This window comes from Augochlora pura, chromosome 4 (genome assembly GCF_028453695.1).
Source record: "Augochlora pura isolate Apur16 chromosome 4, APUR_v2.2.1, whole genome shotgun sequence".
Lineage (NCBI taxonomy): Eukaryota > Metazoa > Arthropoda > Insecta > Hymenoptera > Halictidae > Augochlora > Augochlora pura.
This window is the reverse complement of record NC_135775.1, coordinates 23,832,038-23,849,622: the sequence shown is the minus strand read 5'-3', so window position 1 is coordinate 23,849,622 and position 17,585 is coordinate 23,832,038. Positions and strand designations below refer to the sequence as shown.

The 17,585-nt window shown below is 40.4% G+C and overlaps 1 protein-coding gene across 1 annotated transcript in view; it reads left to right on the top strand.

Moving 5' to 3' along the window:
• Positions 1–17,585, top strand: part of LOC144468530 (RNA-binding protein Raly-like) — a 299,758-nt gene that overhangs the window by 233,886 nt on the left and 48,287 nt on the right. The window lies entirely within an intron of this gene.

Genomic DNA, 17,585 nt, shown 5'->3' with positions numbered 1-17,585 from the left:
TATATTGTATAGTGTATATTATATTTATTATATTTATTTATCGGATTATATATTCAATATTATGTATATTATAGACTGGGAGAGTTGATTGTGCTGGATTTCATCGTACTGAATTTTTCTATATTATATTACATAGTGTATATTATATTTATTTGATTTATTTATTATTGCTAGGAGATCGAATTATATTGTCTATATTCTATATTCTATATATTATAAACACTGGAGAGTAAACCGTAAGCATCTAATAATTTACCTAAATCCAAGAATATTTTTATTTCGTGTCGCTGTTCAGTCGAACCGAGGACAGTTCGAAGTTCTCCTCGACCGAAGAAACGGCCCATTACGGGAGAGCAGATTTACGGAAATTTCTGAAACGTCCGTATCGAGAACGGATTAGCGGTAAACGCGAAACAAGGCGAGCCCGCCTCGGATTCCCCTTATTTCATTCATCCGTAGATCGCATCGCGGATTATAGTTCCCCGAGGTTTCAATACGCTCAAAGGACGCGGGCGCAATTCGCCCGAACACGGGGGCTTCCTTTTTACTTGCAAATTTCTGTTATACCGTTTCTGCCCGGCAGAAAATGCAGTTGCGCCGCCGTCGCGCGCGGTCGGAACGCTCGCCGCAGAAAACGTCCGGCCGTTCGCCGTTCCGCAGCCCATTCCCGCGGAACACATCTGACAACGTTCTCTCTCTCTCTCTCTTTCTCTCTTTCTCTCTCTCTCTCTCTTTAACGTTAATGTCTCCCACGCCCGATGTTAAGACTTTCCAGCAACGGCGAGCGTTTTCCCGGGCGATGAACGTTAACGGCCCGCAAATGAATCGCTACCCGCGAAAACGAGAACGCAGCGCGTGCGAAAATTTCCCTGGAAAGTTGCGATGGGTTGGCTCGTAATCGTTCTCCCCCCTCGCTGCCACCCATACCCTTCCTTTTAATTTCATCGGACGGTGCCGGCCGTCATCGCGAGAACCGCAGAGAAATAATAATTCCGAGTCGGGGCGGTTCTGCGCGAGATAGGCTCGAACATAACCTCCAAGACGCGACGCGTCATTGTTGCCGCTTTTAAAGATGTTGCGTGCTTATTTCGATTTAGAAGAGATAAATGGTATTAATATTTATTGGATCTAGCGTGAAGTCTTTGTTAGGTTATGTCAGGTTATGGGTGCAAGAGGATCAGACTTAAAATGGAGGACGCCTTTAAGACGTCGTCAAGTGAACGTCTTTAAGACGTCCAATGCTTATTCTTTTAAATTATGGTAACACTTTTCATAGATAAATATATGAAGTAATAACGTATCAGGAGACTATAAAATAATTAACCTAAAATTTCATTTTTTCACCAGAAACTCTCAACCCCCCAAAAGAAACAATTAAATCCAACTACTTTTCCAACTTAAAACCACATAAAACAGTTCAATATAATTAATTAATTAACTCCAACAAAACCTCTTGGCATAATAACCTAATAATTTTGTCAAAACCCTCCCAAATCACTTCGACATTTTTCTATAAAACGACAAAAGCTCGAGTTGACTGTAGAATGATTAAAACGCGGTTACCGCGTGTCCAACGTGTTCCCATAAGAACGCCGGAAGAACGGGCGCCGCGGGTTCGCGTTCGCGCGATCTTTCGGCTCGCCGCCATTTTGGAATTTTTATTGAACCCCTAAATCAACGCGGCTGTCAGATATCCGCGGGGACAGGAATCCGAATTGCTCGCAGGAAATTTTAATTAATCCGAGATTACGTGGATCGGCTGCCACGCCGGTGATGGCGGAACGTTGTATGATCGAATTACAACGGTATAGATATTTTTTCTGTTTTGTTTGGGGATGCGGGAGAGAGAGAGAGGGGATGGGGTGGATTATGGGATTGTTTAGTTCCATGAAAAGTGAGCAGCCGCGATTTGTTTCGATCGTTGTCGCTCGCTCTTTATGATACGCGAAAATACGCGAGCGAAAATCAGCGAAAGTATGCAAAAATATGCGATGATTAGAGGCGAGGGATAATATCCGTTCGATATTAATGTTGATAACGTTCGCTCGATATTAATATTTATAACGATCGGGGCAGTTGGCCGAACTTGGTTACGATCTATTCGGTCAGCCGAACTTTATTACGATCGATCGAGTTGGACGAACTTTGTTACGATCCGCGAGATGTAAGAAGGTAACGAAAGCAGCTGCTATAATAAATCTTGATTATAGCGACGACGTAATAACCCTTTGATGCGCTTTGACGAATCCAGGTCACGACGGAGAATTTTAATAATAATCTGACAAGATTTCTCTTTATATATCAATTTTCAATTTCTCTTTTGCTTTCTAGAGTTATATAATATTTAAATTCCTAAGCACTTAAACTTTAGAAAAATATTCTTCTATAGTATAGACCATAGTATAGTATAGACTATACATATATCAGAATATACTACGCTTTTACTTTTTTCTGTTTAAATTTACGCCTTTATGCGAGGCAACCGAAGTTGAAATCAGTTCTTTAATAAAATTATCTCTGCCTGATAAGGATTAGAATTTAATTCACTTAAAATTAAAAAAACAAGAATTAATTATTTTACAACGAATATTCGTCCTTTGGCTATCGGTGATTATTTGCAAAACAACAAATTTTCATTATACGGAGGAATACGCATCAACAAGCAACTCCTCTGTTGCATCGGCTTCTACTCACCCCTTTTCATCGCGGACACCTTAACCTCCCTCGCCGCGTAACTCTCAAATAATCGACTTCTCAACGAAAGATCTTCTTGCGAAATGATCAGGCCTTGTTCCGACCGTGTCCGGCAAAGGCCACGAAATTCCCTCGGCACCCCGGCGCGCCGCGGCTCTCGAAAAATCGAGCGTTCCGAGGCGTGAATCGAGTTATCGTTAGACCGTGGTAATGGCTATTCGTCAGGTAGCGGAATTGCTTCTCGAAATGGAGTGCTCGGTTATAACGTGCTATATATCGGGGAGTAGCTAGGCGCTATTTGAAAGTCAAATACTGCCGCGGAAGATGTGGGGGGGGAGGGTGGAACAGAAAGTGAAGGGTGGTAGCGAGACGACGTGGGTGGGCGAGGGTGGGGAAAAGGTTTCACTGGAGGGCGAAAAGGGACGGCGAGGGAGGCCGGGGGAGGGGGCCCCTACGGTGCGGGAGATACACCAAGACATTTCGTAGCGTCGTGATATCCGTTGCTCCTACGCGGAACCGCAGACTTCATCCGATTAACGGCAGCTTCTATAATGCGAGGCATCTTGCCAAATTGGCTATGGTTGACTTAATTAAATTCGAATCGGCTCTAAGCGCGACGCGGTTTCTTAGAGGTTTTTGGTGCGCGACGTGGCCCTGAACACCTCGCCAATCTGCGCGGAATAATACCAGATTCACAGGTAGACGACGGCTACGTTTCATTAACGCCGGCCGCGATCGTTTGTCCGGATTTAAAAATCAATTTTCCCGCCATTTACGTGCCACGCGGACGTTTAACTCCTCGTTAAAAGGATCGATGTCTGGCGAATTCACTTTGTGTCGGGGGTAATTGTTGGTTATGTTAGCGTAGATGTTAGGGGTTTTGCAAAATGTGTTAATTTTTGATATAAATGTGTGGGATATATTTTTAATACAATGTTAATGTAGGGGATATTTTTTTTAGACGATGTAAATGCAGGGGATATTTTTCTTATAGGACATAAATATAGGGGATGTTTTTCTTATGGGACATAAACGTGGAAAATATTTTTCTTACAAGATATAAAATTTCAAAATATATTTGCTAAATGATATAAAAATATAAAATGTATTTCTCGTGGAATACGAAACTATGAAATATATTTTTTACGCAGTATATAAATATTTAACACGCTTTTTACGCGATTTAAATATGGGAGATATATTTCTTATACGACATAAACGTAGAAAATATTTTTCTTACACGATATATAAATATAAAATGTACTCCTCATACAATATATAGATACAAAATGTACTATTTATACAATATATAGATACAAAATGTACTACTTATACAATATAAAAATACAAAATGCCTTTCTTATATTTTTTAAACGATTCAAAAATCCGAAGCATGTTTCTCATGCGATATAAATATACAAAATATATTTCTTATCTCTCTTGAACGATATAAAAATACGAAACATATTCCTTATACAACAAAAAACAATAAATCACATTTCTAACACAATCTAACACCGCAAAACACCTTTTGACCCACGAATATACAGAACAAATTCTCCGCCCAAAATAAACCTAGACAGTATTTCCCTAAAACGCTAAAAACCATAAAACAAACGCAACATATAAATCCGGAGACCGTATACATACATACATCGAGCGCAATACAAATTATGGTCGCGGAGCAACAACAGTAGCGGGCCAGAAATCTGCAAATAACGAAACCTATCCAATACAGACACCGGCGGCGGCGTTCCATCGATCACTCGGAAATTCCGGCAGAATTTGCGGGGGTGGACAGAGAGATGAAGGGGGGGAGGGTGGAGTGGGTGAATCGCGTTGAACGCAGTACAAACAGGAAAACATTACGTCTCGATTCACAAATGTTTCTGTTCATTAAATTCGCCGATCTTTGATCCCGCGCGCGCGCGAGCCGAGCGTTCAATTCATTTGGCCGAATCCGCGGACACGGCCGCCGACGCACTCGAGAACGTCGTGATTTCTCTCTCCGTGCTCGTTCCAGATTAATTTCTGCAATATTTAAAAACCGCTTTGTTTGGTCAACAATGGCGCCCTCCCCGGCTCTGTTTGCGCGTCCCTCTCGTCGCGCGACGCGTCCGCTCGTTTCTTTTTTTTCCGCGTGAATTTCCGGGTCGTATTTGACCGTGTCGCGGCGCCGATGAAATTAACCCTTGACAATGACTTTTACGAACAGGTGACGTACCTGGATCAGGTGATTTTCTCAGGTGTGTCGAGTGTCTTTTATAGAATTTATTTTAATTTTTTATGTGATATAAATATTGTATAATTTATACGCAATTCCTCGAAATGGTTTCCGATAAGGCGATTTTTTCAGGTGTCGAGTGTCTTTTATAGAATTTATTTTAATTTTTTATATGATATAAATATTATATAATTTTTACGCAATTACTCGAAGTGGTTTCCGATGAGGCGATTTTTTCAGGTGTCGAGTGCCTTGTATACAATTTATTATAATTCGTATGCAGTACAAATATAATTTATAAACGATTATATGATAATGTATTATACACGATTACTATAATTTTGGTAGACCCTGTATAATATGAGATATAAAAATTGTAGAATGAACAACGATATAAGAGCACCTGTCGCGCGTAGGACTGAGAAGGTTCCTCGAAATGGACTCGGGAACCCCTCGTTCCCCGGAAACCTGAGAAACCCCAAAAATAAGTTTGGAACACCCTGTATAATGTAAAAATAAAAATGGAAGTATCGACAACGATGTAAGAGCACGTGTTACTCTCGCGACTGCCTGATCGAGAAGAACAGGAAGAGCAAAAGAAATTCGCGAAGAAATTAACGCGCACGAGAATCACCCCCATGGCATCATATATTGGTATCGTCGAAAGTAGATCACCATTATATTTCTAACGGTGACAACGACGCGGAGGAAGCAATTAACGCAAAGGAGAAATTTTTCATTCGCCGTATTTGCCGTACACCGTGGGCCGCGTACATCGCGATCGGCTCTCAACAAATCAATCGGCCGTGTTCGGGCTCCGTGCGCATCGACATTAGCCGGGGCTTGTTGGTTTTTCATTCCACGGTGAAAGATGCGATTCGTTCTTTGACTTCTAATTGAATGAAACGAAAAGCTGATTGGTCGGTCTTTGAGCCGGTACACGGTGTACATTGAACGCGACGGCGGGGATACACCGTGCTACGACGGTAAAGAAAAACGGCAACTTTGCAGGCAGAAAATTACGTTCCATTTAACTTTACATGCTCGCGCATTTAATAAAATACCGGCCTCTCTTCCACCCCCTCTTTCCGGCCGCGAGTCAAAACTCAGACGTTTTCCTGTTCCAGGAGAAATCCAATTGCCGGTAGCCGGTTCTTTCATTAAACGACGGCTTATTTTCGCGTCGGGAACGCCGCTCCCTGCAACGTGAACGGCGAAACAATAATTTAAGAGCGAAATTCAATTTTTCAATTCTTTAATTTTTGTTTGTATAAATGATATCTGTTTTCTTATTTATTGATAACTCGTTCGGAATTTAAGGAAGTGCGATACTAGATTTTAGTATATTAAGATATAATACGATTTAATATTGTATATAAATGTTGACACCTTGGATTTTTTAAACCTTAATAATTATAATATATTATTTCTAATCACCTCGATTTTTTAAACGTTATTTAATATTATATATAGATCCTAACCACCTCGATTCTCAAACGTTAACACATAAAACACATATAAAAAAATAAATCCCTACATCAACAATATATCAGCTAAAAACAATTTCAACAATTTACCATCACCTTAAACCCCAAAACACCCCTAAAACAATCCATGTCACATGAACCAAATTTCCAAATCACATCTATAATCCAGCAAAATCCTCGCCTAATAATTATTAACAAATCGAATAAACAGCGACAAATCTGGTTGTCCCAATCAACATCGGACAAAATACAAAATCAAGTGAACTTTCGCAGTGTATTTTTTCTCTAGGGCGCTGGCACACTCGGCGAAATAATAGACGAACTAAATGACACTCGAGCTCGCGAACGCGCGCGCGCGCGCCGCCGCCATTCACATTTTCAAATTGAATTTTCCTCGAGGAGTGCCGCCTAAGAAAGAAACCCGTTCGCCTTGAATTTTCACTTAGCGTATTATCGCGGCGTAACCATTTTCCGACTCGTTGCGCCCCCGGGGTGGGGGTTGGGGGGGGGGGGTTGGTTTACTCGGCACCGACCGAGAAATGTTCAACAAGAACGCAAATAACCGGATGTTTATGCAAATTCACAATTCGCCGCGTTAATTCGCGGCCAGCGAATCCTATTCCACGGGGCGTAGTTTATTGGGTGCTGGTGCTGGGGTGCGTGTTTAGGCGGTCCTTGGAATTTTGAGGATCTTTCGCGGAACCCTCGAAACTAATTCGCAACAATGCGCGAGAGTGGGAACAATGTGTACAGTGAATTTTTTAAATAGACTGCGACAATAATACTTTTTAGAATTTTTATTTGAGGCAATTATTTTTGGTTTGGATTTCTGCGCTAGCAAATTCTTAGACGATTGAATTCGCAGATACTGTGTACAGAAATTATTAAATATTCTATATTCTCTAGATTATCTATATATTAATCTATATATAAATAGAATAGAATAAAATATAAATTATCTGTGCCCTCTCTGTGTGACAACGATAGCTTTCTATATGAATGGAATAAGCTATTTATTAAAATAATTAACAATCAGCGACTTCTCGCGTAAAATAAAAATTGTCCATGCACTTTCTGTATAACAACAATAACTTTCTACATCAACAAAATGAACCATTAACTAGACTAATAAATAAAATATAAAAATATAAAAACTGCTTGCACACTCACAGCAAAATTTTCTATATCAACGAACCAAACCATTTACTACACTAACTAACAATCATAAAACCTTTAGGAAAAATAAAAATCCTCCACGCCCCGACTACAAGATGCGCTATCAGCCATTTAACCCTTTCCTTAATAATCTGAACGAGTCGTCGCCGAGGTACACCTGTCCAGAATCGAATCCGAACCCGATTACCCCGTTCATAACAAAGAAGGGATTCCTCCCTCCCCCCTCCCCCGACGGAAACGTAGCCGAGTCCGTCGACCAATCGTCGTCCGAAACTTCGATTATTCATCCCCCCTTAACCCCAACCCCCCAACCCCCGCCCGCCCCACGTGGCAGCTGCGCCCGAATAAGTGGAGCGTCCGAAAAAACGGCGAACTAATTCCGGGAATCAATTCGCGCTAATAGCGGCGAACAGTCGAAAACAGCGCGAAGGAGAATTCGTATAATCGATTCGGGGCGGCAGTTCGGCGTCGTCACTTTGTTTCCAGGTGGACGGCTCATGATGAAGGGTGCTCAGGTGGAAACACAACCGGGTACGCCGGCGACCCTCGACTCCCACTTCAGCGGCGAACGTGATTCGATTTAACGCATTCCGATTGAAAACTTTTTTCCTCCTTTCTCCTTCCCTGCCGTCCCCCCCTCTCTATTCCTCGATCTCTCTCGTTCTTTCTAACTCTCCCTCTCTCTCATTTTATATAGTTCTCTCTCTCTCGTTCTTTCTTGTTCTCTCTCTCTCTCTCTCTCTCTCTCTCTCTCATTTTATATAGTTTTCTCTCTCGTTCTTTCTTGTTCTCCCTCTCTCATTTTATATAATTCTCTCTTTCGTTCTTTCTCGTTCTCTCTCTCTCATTTTATATAGTTCTCTCTTTGGTTCATTTTAGTTCTCTCTCTCATTTTATATAGCTCTCTCTTTCGTTCTTTCTAATTTTCTCTCTGTCTTTTTCGTCTTCTCTCTCGTTCTATCTAGTTCTCTCTCCCCTTCTCTCTCGTTCTCTTTCTCATTCTATCTAATTCTTTTTCTCTCATTCTATGTACATCTCTCTCTCTCTCTCTCTCTCATTCCATCTACTTATCTCTCTCTCTCATTCCATCTACTTCTCTCTCTTCCCTTCTATCTAATTCCCCCTCTCATTCTATCTATTTCTTTCTCTCGTCCTCTCTCGTTCTCTCTCGGTCTCTCTCGTTCTCTCTCGTCCTTTCTCGGTCTCTCTCGTCCACCCGTTCGGCCGGCACCGACTGCCGGACAGATTCGCAAGCACCCGAGCATCCGGTGACAACTCTCGGCGCGAGTAATTTCCGTTTGATTAAGGAACCGCCGTGGAAAAAAGCTCTCGGCTACGCTCGCGACAGCTCGGAATTCAATAGTCGCGGACGCGGGCGTGGATCGGGGCTGGCGAGAAAAAATTTCGCGAACAGGGGGGGCCAACACCGGCGACCCCCGATCACGACCTAAGCGCGCTCTTTTCCTCTCTCTCTCTTTCTCTCTAATTAAATTAAATCCGCACTTAATTCCGACGAAGAGTTCGCGGCGACTAACGGCGCGGAAAAGATTTGTTCGGCGTTCGGCGAATAAGGCAGCGCGCGTCGCTGCAGAATGCGTTCTCTGACGGGTCCTCGGACGTGGTGCGGGGTGGGACGTTCTTCTAAAAGTGATGTAATCGTGAGGGTGTTAGTTATTGCGTTATTCTGTGATTTTGAGAATGCGCAACATTTGTGATATCGTCGGAAGGATTGGATCATCGATTCTTTTAAAATTTATGAACTCGGTAAAATTTTTATAGCGAGAATCGATTAGGGTAAATTAAAGCGGAGACTTTGTTCTTTAAATTAAGCTAAATCGCATTGTTATACGATTTTTTTTAACAGAGTTGTAGTAAATAGAATGCGCAGAATTTCTAACATCGTCGAAACGGTTGGAACGAGTCGCTTTTCTTGTAATTTTTAAAGTTCGTCAAATTTTTTTTACAAGGATCAGTTAGGGTGCATTAAAGTAGAGACTTCACTCTTTAAAATAAGCTAAGTTGCATTGTTATACGATTTTTTTTAACAGAGTTGTGGTAAATCGAATCCGAAGGGTTGTAACATCGTCGAAACGATAGGAACAAATCGCTTTTCTTATAATTTTTAAAGATCGCCAATTTTTTTACAGAAATAAATTAGGATGGAATAAAGTGGAGACTTCACTCTTTAAAATAAGCTAAGTTTCATTGCTCTACGATTTTTTTTAACAATATTACAGTGATTGAAAAACAAGGGGTTGCTAGCTACCTCTGTACTAGACTAAAATACTTCTTTTAATGTTCACTTCTCTTGCCAATTCTTATCAATTTTTCTAATGCATTAAAATTCGTTATCACTAAATACATAACGCTCTAAAAACACCTATTTTACGATACTTTAAAAAATTAACAAGAACACATAAATTCCAATTTTTAAATTCTCAGAATTATTACACCCGTACACAACTAATTCTGAATTAAAAAATTAGCTATCCGTCGTTTCGACGTATTTCGCGAACCTAGCCGCCAAGGATAGCATAATATCGAAAACGTATCGAGCGTGCGGAGCTTTCCGGTTGTCGCTCGTGTCCCGTGAAATGCTTCAATCTCGTGACAACAATGACGGAAAAGTCGAGTAATTTTCTTGATTATACCGTCGAACGGCGAATGCGTAATAAGAGCTCGTCAACGATGAATAATGATAATCACTAGTTATCGACGGATTTCATAGATAAATTGGCCCTGATGGACAGCTGTTGCCTCTCGTAATTGTATTTCGCTGCAGCTTTCAGCCGGCGCCGCACGCTCCGCGCCCACACCGAGAATTTCTCGCGTCTACGCACACGCGCGATGTCGTAACAGCGCGCGGCCAGAAATTTCACCGTTCGTGTACATACAGGGTAGAAAAATATCGGAGGACGCACGCCGGCCAGCGACGGACCTCCTCTTTTTCTATGTATTTACAGAACACCGTCGCGATCGTTTCGTTTAATTCATTGAAAACATACGTAGGAAACCACGCCGCGGCGGCCGCTGACAAATTGCTTTCGAGCCTTCTATTCCGAAAAACAATATTTTATGCCGCGCTATTTCGTTCGCGAAACGTGTACCGAATTTTATTTCTTTTCTTTTCGGTAAGTCGATCTTTTTCGAGGGACTTGGGAGAAATTAAACGCGCGGAGTTTGTGACGTCATTGAATGGATAGGAACCGTCGTTTTTCTTATGGTTTATAAACTCTGTAAAATTTTTCTAGCGAGAATCAATTAGGGTGAATTAAAGTGGAGACTTGACTCTTTAAATTGAGCTAAATTTTATTGTTGTACGATTTTTTTTAGCAGAGTTGTGATAAATTTAATGCGCCGAATTTGAAACATCGTCCAAAGAATATGAGACTGTCGCTTCTCTTATGATTTATAAACTTCGAAGAATTTTTATAGTGAGAACTGATTAGGGTAGGTTAAAGTGGACCCTTCACCCTTTAAATTAAGCTAAATTTCATTGTTCTACGATTTTTTTTAAGAGACTAGTGATAAATCGAATCCGTAGCATTGGTAACATCATCGAAAGGGAAGGAACAAATCGCTTCTCGTTCAATTTTTAAACTTCATAAAATTTTTATAGCAAAAATCAATTAGCATAAATTAAAGCGGAAACTTCACTCTTTAAAACAATCTAAGTGGGATTGCTCTACGATTTTTTTATATATCGAATAATTGAATTTAATTTGCAGGATATGTTACACAAATTATATGAAAATAACATATTTTCATATTTATCAGTACATTTATTATATTTACGTTTATTTCCTCCAAAATTAATTTAAAAATCTGTAACAAAAGAAAGGTAACACATTAAAGGCTCTCGTTTCCATTAAAATAACGTCCGTTTGGCTTTCGTTCACATCGCGACTTCGTTACAAATTATAAGAACATTTGGCTCGCGTTCATTACATTGCTCGTACACAATTATTTCAGAAAAATGTTTGAAAAATGTTATCTGTCCCATGGCCGGCTTTCAACAGGTGTTTCACGCGAACTTTTATCCGTCGAATGAAACAAGCTTTGGTTTTGCATTGTTCGAGCTGTTTGGAATAAATATTTATGCAACATAATTATTCCCATGAAATCAATGGACTATTGCAAAAACAATATTGTATTTTGACATTTTTAAATCGATTCGATTATTTTGCGTGTGAATTCCTGCTAGAATATTATTATTATTATTATAGGAACGAATTATTAGTTAAACGAATTCTTATTCGAATAAAGTTCTCATTTGGATAATTATTTAGATAAATTTTTATTGTATTGGATATTTATTCAGTAGGGTAGAATACAATTTTATTAGTTACTTTATTTCTTATTTATATATCTTTAGGGCGGGTCTTATTGGTCAGGAGGCGGATATAACTTTTAAATAGAGAGACTTATTTACTATAAGACGCAATCTATTAACGAAGGGGTGTGGCATATTGGTCATAGGCGTTGTCAAACCTCCAGGAGGCGGGGCCAATTGGCCCCGGGACTTTTTCCAAACAACAAAATTTTGCAAAACTAGTGGATTTATTTTCCCATACCCGTCCAAAAACGCATAAATATTTCTCGTCGTCGCAGTAAACCGCGTCGAACAGTGTAATCGTCGCACAGAGGTGCGCGCAGTCAAATAAATTTTCCGCGTTCTCCCCGGTTTCCCGGGTGGAACTTTCCCGTCATCGGGGGAAACTTGACAAAGCAGCATTCTCGGGCGTCACTTATGAAACGCGGGTCGAATATGACGCATCTACTCCAAGATACAGGCTTTGTGCCGTCACGTGAGATTTCCGATCCTCCCTCCCCTCCGTATAAAGCATGCTCGTCGCGCGAACCGTCGCAATACATCTCCGGGAATACACAGAGCATTGTGACCCGCAAAGAAACTTCGAACACCGCGCGATCCCTGACATTTATCTCGTTCCCTCCCCTCGGTGTCGCCTCGCTGACTTTTATAATGCAATATCATTGGCCGTGGCGCGACGACACGGGGGCCGCTCTCTTTCTTTCTTTCTTTCTTTCTTTCTGGGCCGGCTAACAGACACGACGACGCAATTAGATCCGTTCGGTTTAACGTCATACGTCGCTTTCGGACAACGTGGCCGTGCATTATTCAAACACCTTTGCTCACGATCTCTCTCTCTCTGTTTCCACGTTTCGCTGCTGCTAGCTCGTCGAACTGGACCGATACCTTTTTTTAAGGGAATTGTTTATTTTGATAATATTGTTTCAGGAGTTGACTAAGTTGATTGCTAGTTAGAGTATGTTGTTTAGATGCTATATGGAATTGTTTTAAGGTTTAATAAAATTGTTTCGAGGTTTGGATAAGTTTCGGTGTGCAATAAAATTGTTTCAAGGCTCGAGAAAATTGTCTCAAGGTTCAACAAAGTAGCATTAACGTTTAAGAAAATTCTATAGACGATTAAAATAATTATTTCAAGGTTCGACAAAATTGTTTCAATATTCAATAAAATTGTTTAGACGTTCTATAAAGTTGTTTAGACGTTCAACAAAATTGTTTCAATGTTCAACAGAATTATAACAAAACTCAATAGAATTGTTTAAACGATCAGCATAATTATTCAGACGTCCAACAAAATTCTATCAAGGGTCAACTAAATTATTTAGACGTTAAAATAAATTATATATACGTTTAATAAAATTGTTTAGACGTCGACCAATAATTTTACCACCTTATTCAGCACATTTTGAACTTAGCAGTGACACGATCGCGTTTTCACATTTTTCCATTTCACTAAAATATTAGTATCTGCGCAGGTATGCTGGCGTGCGATCGCTATAAATCAGCATCGAAACAGTGTATATCCCTCGCGAGGACATCTGTTCCCGCGCCGAGATCTTTTCCTGAACTGTTTGTACACGATACACAGAGATTCTACCGATAGCATTTGTCCAACGGCTTAGAGAACGAGCGAGGGAAAGAGGGAGAAAGAGAGATTCAGATAAATAGAGATAGATAGATATATAGATAGAGAAAAAGAGAGAAAGAAAGGGTGACTAGTTTTTTCTTCGCCAAGAGTAGAATCCTGTCTATCTCGATGGGCATTGTCAATAGCCAAGGTATAGCGAAATCCAAGAGATTCGCGTTCGACGCGTCTGCGCTGGAAATTCTCTCGAAACGCGACGAATACCTCGTAGACGTTCAGACAAATTTTGGTTGAAAATACTTCACAAATACTACAGCAACCTCAGGAAAATTCGTGGAAATATAAAACCACGTAAACGTAAGAATTTAACATATTATTTCGAACGATTTTTAGATGAAATTCGATCGAAGCAATGAAGGTTATTTTGCCTCGAAATTCTTGGGCAGTGATTAGACTAAATTAGATGAAACAGAATTTTTTCTAAGACTATTTTAAAATATAATTATTCAATAAAAATAAATTGTTTCTTTCGATAATTTTGCTACGTTGATAACAGCGTGATAACTTTGCTAAATTCTTCTTATATTCGTAATTGTATATTTCAATCGCTCGTTTTTATCGTAAATGCACTTTAATAAAAATAATTATTAGTGTCTCTTTTTTTAAACAAATAAATAACAAATTTATCTACATTATTATAATTAATTACTTGCCTCAATCACTTTTCCAACTTATCGAAACTGTTTATTATTATCCAGAATTTCAAGAATCCACCATCGAGCAATAAATAATTTCTCTCGCCCCGACGAACAACCCAATAATTTATTTAAATCATCGCGAGGTTAGTTCGACGCCGGTTAAAACGTTGACCACGTGTAAACGAGGCGCGCGCGCTCGCGCGTGGGGTCCTCCAGGCAATTCATTCTCCCAGGTCATTATACCTCCATCCAGGTATACTGTACTGCTCATAAAGATGCAGCTTGTATATTAACGGGCAAGTTGATGGGGCCCGGATAATCCACTTAGCCAAGAAATTCCCAAGAGAAAAAATTCCTCGCGGCCGGAAGAGTTAAGCCCTTAATCCGCAAAACCCTGTTTCCCCGCGGAAACTCGCGAATCCGTGAACCACTCTTGGCGGTTTGACGAATCACGCCTTCAACCGTCTGCCGGGTATAAGATGAAAGTCGTACTGCCGCGTTTAATTCACCGGCTGTGATCGCATACTGTACTGTATTATACTCTATACTGTATTATACTTTAATATTCTGTAGTTTTGGTATACTACACTACATTATACTAGAGTAATTAATTGTATACTGTACTACTCTTTACTATATTGTACTTTAATATTCTATAGTATGCTATACTGAACTAAATTATTCTATGTTATTCTATAGTATATTGTACTATTGTAGTTTATTATATTATATTCTGTAGTATACTGGACTAATATATTATAATATTCTATAATATTAGACGTTGTATACTATTATAGTATACTGAACTAAATTATTCTATAGTATAGTACACTACTCTATACTATTTTATACTATACTAATATATTATAATATATCATATGATTATGCTATTATTTCATTTTTAAATATTTCAAGAATATCTTTATATTTTTAATACTATTCTCAGTATTTTAAATACTGTTGTTTGTAAGTACATAAATTTACTTTACATATTATGATAATATTATATACATATTATAATATATTACATAGAATACATTATATGTACTATAATATATTACCCTACATTATTACATATACTATACTACAACAATATAATCAATCCTATTAAACATATCATATTACAAGAACATCGTCAAATATCACGCCATTATATTACTAAAAATTCGTAAATTACATAAAATTATTATAAAGTTATCAGAGTAAGGATTTAACGGAATCGACATACTCACCCCACAACTTCCCTGACTACCGCCATCCTGTGTGATAGCATCTGAGACAAGTATCGTCCAAAAACCGGAGGAAGCCTGCTACCTAACATGTCCCATATCCCGTGACCCATTACGACGGTTTTTCCGCGCGGGCGGCAAAAAGCCCGCGCGGCCCGGTGGCGTTCGGAAAGTTCCGCGGACTCCGGCCCGTGTATTTTACAGCGGCCACCCCTTTCCCCTTCCGGCGATCCACTAACCACGCTTCGCCCGGTCCCCGGTTCACCCAGTACCGAACGACGACGAGGACCTCGCGAGCTCGATTCCCACGGGGTTCGGGATTTTTGTTGTGTTTTAATTGCGCGTTAAAGGAACGTTGCTGTCTTCGGAGAAACGGGCCGCGCGCGCCGGCGAGACAACAAACGGGGGCCGAGGCGACCGTTAATTAGACTGCTTTTATGGGGTTCCGTGGGTAGGTCGACGGGATCGTGGGAGGAGGAAGGGGGGGGGCACCGGGAACAGCTTTAATTATGTAACGGTACACCGCGTCGTGAGCTTTTTCCATCGCTGCGCAAAATTCTGCGTAATTAAAGGCGCGCGGACGAGCTCCGACACGTATACAAACGCGCGCACACGCACACCGATAGAAAGAACTCCGGCGTCTCTCTCTCTGTGCGCCGCGCCGCGGCGAAACACAGCGGAATTTTTAACGAGATTATTATGCCGGATTTCGTTCGTACGCCGGATGTTTACTGACCCAAACTTATCCACCTTACGTTTGCTCGATTCGCGCCGGCAACGAACGAGTCATCCCCCCCCCTCTCATTCCCCTTTTTCTCCCTCCCCGTTCTCCTCGTCTCGCTTCATCCACGTCTCGATTTTTCGCGAGCACGATGGAACCACTCTCTGCGGGCGATCTTTGAAACACTGCCCTGCCGTGCGGACGTGTTGTTTCTGCTGCCGGTTTAATGGGTTTAATTACGCCGCGGTTGGTTATGCAGCTTCCAGGTCTTTCGGGGTTGTTTTGCGGGCTTCGGAACCAAGGGGCCGGAGAATTCGCTGATTAACAGTGGAATTAGAACGGGGAACGGTTCTTCCAGCTTTCTTTTTTTTCGTCGATGCTGTTAGCGTTTTTTCGCGGGAATTTTTAGTACATTTGTTTCGATTGGGTACTGGGTTTAAATAATTTAAGCTTGTCTTTTGTTGCTTTTGGGTGTCTTTGTGGTGAAGATGGAATTTTTCAGTCGATGTAATTTGTCATTTTTGTTAATATTGTTGTTATAGTGTATTTTTCTGTGTTGTTATATTAGAGTTTTCTATATTACTATATTACTATACTATATTATTCTATATTACTGTATTCTACTTTTCTGCATTACTACACTATATTTTTCTATATGACTGCATTATATATTTTTACATTATTATGTTACAGTTTTCTATATTATTAAATTTTATATATTACTATATTACTACACTATACCTTTCTATATAACTGCATTATATTTTCCTGCATCACTACACTATATTTTTCCATATCACTACATTATACTTTTCTCCGTCATCACACGATATTTTCCAAATCATTAAATTACATTCTTCCCCCACTTCTTCCATCATCTTATCTTCCCCACTCCATCCCCAAACCCATCCTCATCAACAATTCTTCGCCTTCACTCGCCCCAGCATATCCCAAAAACTATACCTATTTCCAACAAATCCACCCCATCCACCGTCATTCAAACAATACAAATCAATCTCGTACCAACATCTCGAACACAATAACATCCTCTCGTTACAGAAATTCGTTCGCCTCGAGCGACTAATAGAATCGTTCCACTCCGATCGTAAAACTTGCTGTAGCAAAAATTCGCCGATCAATCTCCTCCGCCCCTTAAGAATCGTCTCGGTATCGAGACCGATCCGTAATTCATGGGCGACGATAATAATCGTGAAAAATCGAGCCGCGTCGTTTTAATGCACAGATTCGATCGTAGATCATTATTTCCCGACGCGAGCGCGGCCGTCGTCCAATAAATATGTATGGAATATTAGTCTCTGGATTTCGTGGGAGGAGCCGGATTCCGCCTTATCAGAGGTATTATTCGAGCATTTGTCTCGGCGACGGGATAGAAAGGGTGGATGATAGGGGGGGGGGGGGGGGGGGGGGGGGGAGGGGAGAC